The following is a 7,261-nucleotide window of genomic DNA, read 5'->3' on the forward strand; positions in this document are numbered from 1 at the left end:
GGTGGTCTTCCTATTCCCTCTGATGCACAGGTTCAACCATCTTCAAAAAATATCTATTGAACACCCATTATATAGGTATAAGTATACTTCTTAATTTTATGTTATTGTGGCTAAGGGTTTATTTCTTGTTAGTTATATCTAGTCATGCTTATTACTTGTTAACTCCTCTGCCCTTATTTTTGAACTAGTGCAGGTACTCCACCATTCCGTTCCCCAAACCATGGTGAAGTTTACCATGTTTACTCACATACTGATATGACGCTCAGCTCCCTCCAGGTTTGTTCCTTTTCACGAATCCCCCTCCTAATCAAGACACCTTACTACCAGTTGGAAAGTTGGGGATTGATGTTTTTATTACGGTTATAGGTGTCGTTGGGCTTTTTTTTTAATTCCAATGCCAAGTGCACTCCTAGATCTGGGATTTTTCTATTGTTCGGACACCATTAGTATTATACCCTATTTCAAGGGTCTTTAGACTTCTCTATTGCATTTTAATTTTAAACAAGCCTCCTATAATAAGGCTAAATTTTGTGAAGAACCTGTTATTAAACATTAATTATTGATTTTGTTTTCCTTTGGCATTGCTATAGAACCCTCACTTATGGATGTACCATTTCCTAAATCCATGTATGAGAGAAGCTGATAGTATTATGACGTTATGATTATATTTAAATGAATCAAAGTGAAATTTACCTTTGCATTGTTATATATATCTTCAAATACTTCTTGCTGACATTTATGCTTTGGTTAATAGTGTCAAAGTATTTTTCTTATCATTCAGTTATCAGGGAAACTACTCATGTAGGCTAGTTTCCATTCTACACAATTTTTGTGGTTCATTTGGAGCAATTATACTGGTTATAATGCACACCTATGCTAAAGAAAGTATCTATATGGCTATGAAAGAATATTTGAAAAATTGCTTAATAAATGATTAACTAGTTGTAGTAACTCTTAATTTAGTGTACATAATACGTTTCAATTTTTTTCATTGCAACAAACAGTTCTATTGAATATTCCCAATTCAAGGTGTTCCTTTTACTCATTTATTTCCTATCGGTATTTGATTGGCATGTGACGCAAATATTATATGGGCATGGTATGAGATTCACTTATTACTAAGTTTGGTGAGCTGTCTGTAACAAAATCGTTGCCCATCCTAATGTTATATTTACTTATTCCTAAAACGTTTATCTCTCTTTATTTTTAGTTATAGATGTGCGTTGTCCTATGGAATCTCTATCCTGGAGTCGTATGCTTCCATCCATATCTTGCTCAAGACCAAAAAACTGTTGGGTGATTTGAACTTCCAGTTGTGAAACTCTACTATATCCTCTCATTAAGGAATATCTCATCAAATGTCGTCGCAGTAAAGGATAATCCCCCTTACTAATTATCTCCCTCATCTTATCTGTGTGCATGCAACTATGCACACAGTCTCATCCCCATAATTCTTTGATCTGTACTTATTGTGATAAGGTGTAAAACAAACTCTCATTTTTTTTTTAACTTGATGGTGCATATAATAACATAACTAACTTCTATACAAGTTTGCACAAAAACTACTCTAACATAACAGTACTTGGTTTTGAGCTATGTTACATGCATTATAATGTTACTCACAGCTATTATTACCAATTCAGTAAACTAATATTACATTATGTTACATAAGAATTACAATATACTTAATTCTATAGACTACATAATGTCAAAATAACCAAATAACAAAATAATTAAATCTCTAGCCAGAAAATTGATATGGAAATTGTGTCGAATACCACACTGATCCACCCAACCAGAAACCAACCTCTGATCCCCACCAAGCTAAGATGACTTCACTAAAACTCAGTAACCTCTACTAATTCCCAATAATGTCTTTTTAACATTATTATTCCCATAGATTTTTCTTGGGCAGCGTCCTCCCTTCTAGGGATCCATTTTCCCTTTAGCCTAGGCTTTTCTTTGGTTTTTTCTCCTAAAAAGCCTCCTTTTATCTCCTACAACATCTTTCTCCATATTTATCTCCGACCAAGTTCATATATATATATATATATATAGGAATTTTAATTCAAATCTGATTTACTTTCAGATTTGGGCAAGCCTCTTTTACTCCATTGTTTCTATCTCCATAATCCCGAGCTTTATTCTATAAATTTATTAATTTTAATACATCAACTGTTCTTGATGATCATTTCATCATAGTTCATTAGTCAAACATACTAATAATAATCTCATATAAAATAATTTGTTTCTAATATAATGGGGATCTTACATCTTCTCCCTTTCGAAAATATCACCGTCCTCGGTGTTTAACATCCCTTGCCTTTCACCAAAACAGTGTTGTGTACACTTCCCTTATAAGATCTTCTCATTCCCAGGTTGCCTCCTCAGGCGTAAAGTGCATCCAATGCACCTTAACCTGAGCGATGGCTCGCCTTTGGAGCATGATTTCTTTTTTCTCCAAGATGTGAATTGGCTTGGGTAGGAAATCTCCTTCAGGTTCCACCTGTAATAGATTCCAATCAATCACATGAGAGTTGTCATGTACATACTTTTTTAATAAGGACACATGAAATACATTATGAAATTTAACATGACCGGTTAGAGCCAACCAATATACTATTGGACCTACTCGGTCCAAAATTTCAAATGACCAGTAGAATTGGGGTGCTAATTTAGCATAAATGCCTATTCTAAGAGTATTATCTGAGGGTTAACTGTTATGAAACCAGCTCAAGAAAAGATAGAAAAGATAGATCAACGCCTTAGAATTCAGCCTCTTCGAGGGGGCAACCTCCTTTACATTACATAAATGAACAATTCTTCGATGATTCAAATGAAAAAACCTCCTTTCTATATATAGGAGTCTAAGGAGTCACAATATAATCTAGCTGACCTAACAATAATAATATAAAGGCACAATAATAACAATAGTGGGCTTCTATGGGGCACAATAGTAACAATATGGGCACTACATGGGTACATCAATATAATAAGTGGGTTATACTAATAACAATAAGGGGTTACACTTGTAGTATAGGGGCCTAACATGCCCCTCTCCTTCAAAAAGCGTTGTCCTCAATGCTTGAGTAGTTCTTAATGCTTCTGTATAAAATTCTTGTCCTCCCATGTGGAATCTTCAACGGGTAAGTTCTTCCACTTGATGAGATACTCTGAAATTGATCGATTTCATAGCTGTCGGGTTCTTGTTTCTGTGACTGCTCCAGGTTCTAATATGATTTTTCCTTCCTCTTCAATTTTTGGCAATATTGTTTGAATTGGGATATTTTGCAACTTTTGAATAAGTGGCAATACTTCTTCGTCCTTCTTCCATTCTTCCCTTGCTTCGTTTATCCAATCTCGTTGGATAATATAAATAGCAGAAAACAATGCTTCCACATCCTCATCCTTGAAGAGTCTTCCCATTCGGTAAGGTTGCCATTTTTTAAGTGCATGTAGTATTGCCAACATTTCCTTCTCATAAATAGCTTGCTTGAGATGTAGCAGTAAAAATACCCAATCACCTACATCAAAACATTTTTCACTACGATGTTGATCTACCTGTTGTTTCATTAGATTTTGCACCGAAGTGACATTATCCTTTAAAAGTTGGAGAACTTGTTGTTGATGCTTGATGTGATCTTTCACTGCTTGAACCTTTTTCTTCTTCATATGTCCTTCTATCTCTAGAGTTTGAGGAGTGGCAATTTCTTCAAATCCTTTACAATATATGGTAGGATTCATTTCTTGATGCTCGATGTGATCTTTCACTTCTTGAACATTTTTCTTCTTGATATGTCCTTCTATCTTGATAGTTTGAGGAGTGGTAATTTCGAACAATGAATTACAAGATATGGTTGGATTCATTTCTTCTTTCTCGATGTGATCTTTCACTTCTTGCACCTTTTTCTTCTTGATATGTCCTTCTATCTTGAGAGTTTGAGGAGTGGTAATTCTTGCCAGTGCTTTACAAGATATGGTTTGATTCATTTCTTCTTTCTCTGGGGTGGGGTCCTGGCGTATATCTTCTTCTTTTGATGTTTCTTGATCCTTTTCTTCCTCCTCTTCATATTCTATGTAAAATAATTTCTTCTCAACACACTTATGACCTTTAGTGCATTTGCTATCACAATTGTAACAAAGCCCTTTTTCTCTTTTTTCTTCCAACTGTTGTGGTGTAACCCTTGTAGATTGTGGAAGGCTAGGAGAAACAACACTTCCATCTTTATAGTTGTGAGGGGTACGCTTCCTGGTTTCCATAATTTTGCTTTCCACTATGTCACAAAGCCCTTTTACTCTTTCCAATTGTTGTGGTGTTGCTCTAAAGAAGGTGTTACTCTTTGTATCCTCATAATGTGCTATCATTTCCTCCGTGAAAATTGACCACGTAACAAGTTGTTTACGAGAACAAAGCCCTTCGTACCATAAAAATTGATCTGGTTATAAATATGAAGATGCAATACATACCTTTTGTAACAGTTGTACACCATGTAGATTAAAATATTGCTCCATCTGAAGTATCCAATTTACTGGATCCTTGCCATCAAACTTCCTCATCTTGCTTTTTCTTGATTTTAGGAGCTTGACCTTGAAACGACTGTAATTATGTGCTTTTGGATCTTTAAGTTCTGAAATTGTGATCTATAGTATCCCTCTGTGTCCTATTTCCAATGCCACTAGTCTAATCCAAATTGGATTCTCGAAGAAAAAGTTATAAACAATCTCCCAAGATGACCTGATTATAGACCTTTCCAGAAGAGCGAACTTGTATGAAGTGCCACGTGTCACTATTTCGACCTTTGGATCTAAAAAAAATATAAAAAAAACTACAGTCCGTCCTCTTTTTTTACCTTCTTACGAAATTTCAATCCGATCCCCAGAGAGAAAGTTATGACGATTTTCCCTAGGTCACCTGTTTTAAATGTAATTCAAGCGTTTGCAAAAAGACCAACTTCCTCAGATCATATCTCCGCAAATATCGCGCAAAAAGCTCTGAAATTCAGACCCAAAGTTTAGCATGATTTCTTCTCAAATGGGTTTTTCTTGCAACTTCTGAAACGCCACAGAAAAAAAGTTATAGCGAAAATTCCACGATGACCTGTTTGGAGCAGTAAAACCCTAGAATCCAAAGCTCTGATACCAAATGTTATGAAACCAGTTCAAGAAAAGATAGAAAACATAGATCAACACCTTAGAATTCAGCCTCTTCGAGGGGGCAACCTCCTTTACATTACATAAATGAACAATTCTTCGATGATTCAAATGAAAAAACCTCCTTTCTATATATGGGAGTCTAAGGAGTCACAATATAATCCAGCTGACCTAACAATAATAATATAAAGGCACAATAATAACAATAGTGGGCTTCTATGGGGCACAATAGTAACAATATGGGAACTACATGGGTACATCAATATAATAAGTGGGTTATACTAATAACAATAAGGGGTTACACTAGTAGTATAGGGGCCTAACATTAACCCTAAAATATACATGCTCTCAAACTTTGAACTCCTTGTGTTTCCTCTTTTTGTTTGTATAACTCTTTTGTCGATCTTGGGATATTTTAATATTCTGTTGGATTTTTCACACTGTCTACTCTATTTCCTGTAAAAAATTTGTCCCAAGAATCAATCTATCCTTAGGTTGGCTCCAACTGAGTGGTGTATGGCATTTCCTACTATACATGGCTTCAACGGGGCTCATTTTGATAGATGTTTGATAGCATTTGTTGTATGCAAACTCAGCTAAATGAAAAAAATATTCCCACTTTGTGGGCCTGTCCATTACATACATATGGAGTAGGTCCTCCAAAATATGATTATTCCTTTCATTTTGTCCGTCCGTCTGAGGTTGGTATGTAGTACTGAAATTCAAATTAGTTCCCAAGCCCCCAAGCAAGGCCTTCTAGAAGTTGGAGGTAAATTTCGTATCCCTACATAAAACTATCATTTTTGGTATGTCATGGAGTTTGAAAATGTACTGGTATTAGCAACTTGTGCATTCCCAAAGGTAGACTATACTGGTATAGAGTGTGTTTCTTTAGTCAATGTGTCTACCACTACTATAATGGAATCATGTTGATACTTGGTCCTTGGCAACCTAGTTATAAAATCCATGGAGATCACCTCCCACTTCCATTCTAGAATGGGTAGCGGATTTAGTAATCTCGTGGAATGTCCATGCTCCACTTTCACTTGTTGAAAATCCAGGAACTTTTTTAAATAATCTTCTACCTCCTTATTCATACTTGGCCAAAAAAATTGTTTCCTTAAGGCTGTTATCATTTTCTGGTATCTCGAGTGACTAGCAAATGGTCTCTTGTTGTGCTCATCCAAAATCATTTGTTTTAGTACTACCACATTGGGAATATACAATCTTTCCTGATAAGTAATTAGACCTTTCGGGTTTAAAGCATACCCCAAAATTTCTTCATGTTGCATTTTCAACTGAGTTTCTTGATACCGAGGGTCTTTTTGCACCGCTAGCTGTACCTGTTCTTCAAAATCTCTCTTTATGCTGCTTCTTGTGCTTTCTACCAAGAAATGTGCATGCCTACTTAGTGCATCAACAATCTTGTTTTTTTCCCCTTAATATGTTTTATTTCAAATTCAAATTCACAAAAGGAATGTTAACCATCCTGCCTATCTTTCATTTTGTTTAGTTTGGCTAAAGAAATACTTTAAGCTGATATGGTTAGTTACCAAAAAATGTTTTTCCCTAGTAGGTAATGCCTCCACATTTGCAAGGCATGTATTACCAAAGCTAGTTTCAGGTCATATATAGCATAGTTTTGTTCATGTTTTTTCAGTTTTCTTGAGTCATAAGCTACGACAACATTGTCTTACGGTAACACACCCCACAATCCTTCTATAAAAGCATTTGTGCACATCGTAAACTCTTATTTGGATGTTCTATATTTAAAATAGGAGATATTGTGAACATTTGCTTCAGTTTGTTGAAGCTCTCCTGGTATGTGTCTGTCCATTCAAACTTTACTCCCTTCTTCTGTAGGGAAGTGATGGGGTAATCTAGTTGTGAAAACCCCTCCACAAATCTCAGGTAGTACCCAACAATCCCCATAAAGGAGCGAAATGATGATACATCTTTTGGTATTGGCCAATTCATAATGGCTTTAACTTTCTCAGTGTCTACTACCAATCCTTCTTTGGAGATAATATGTCCAAAATACTGAATTCTGGGTTTGTAGAAATCACACTTACTAATTTTCGCATAAAGTTGATGCTCCCTTAATGTTTGT

Source organism: Pinus tabuliformis, chromosome 9 (assembly GCF_031772625.1).
Source record: "Pinus tabuliformis cultivar Carrire ecotype Pingquan chromosome 9, CPIR1, whole genome shotgun sequence".
NCBI lineage: Eukaryota > Viridiplantae > Streptophyta > Pinopsida > Pinales > Pinaceae > Pinus > Pinus tabuliformis.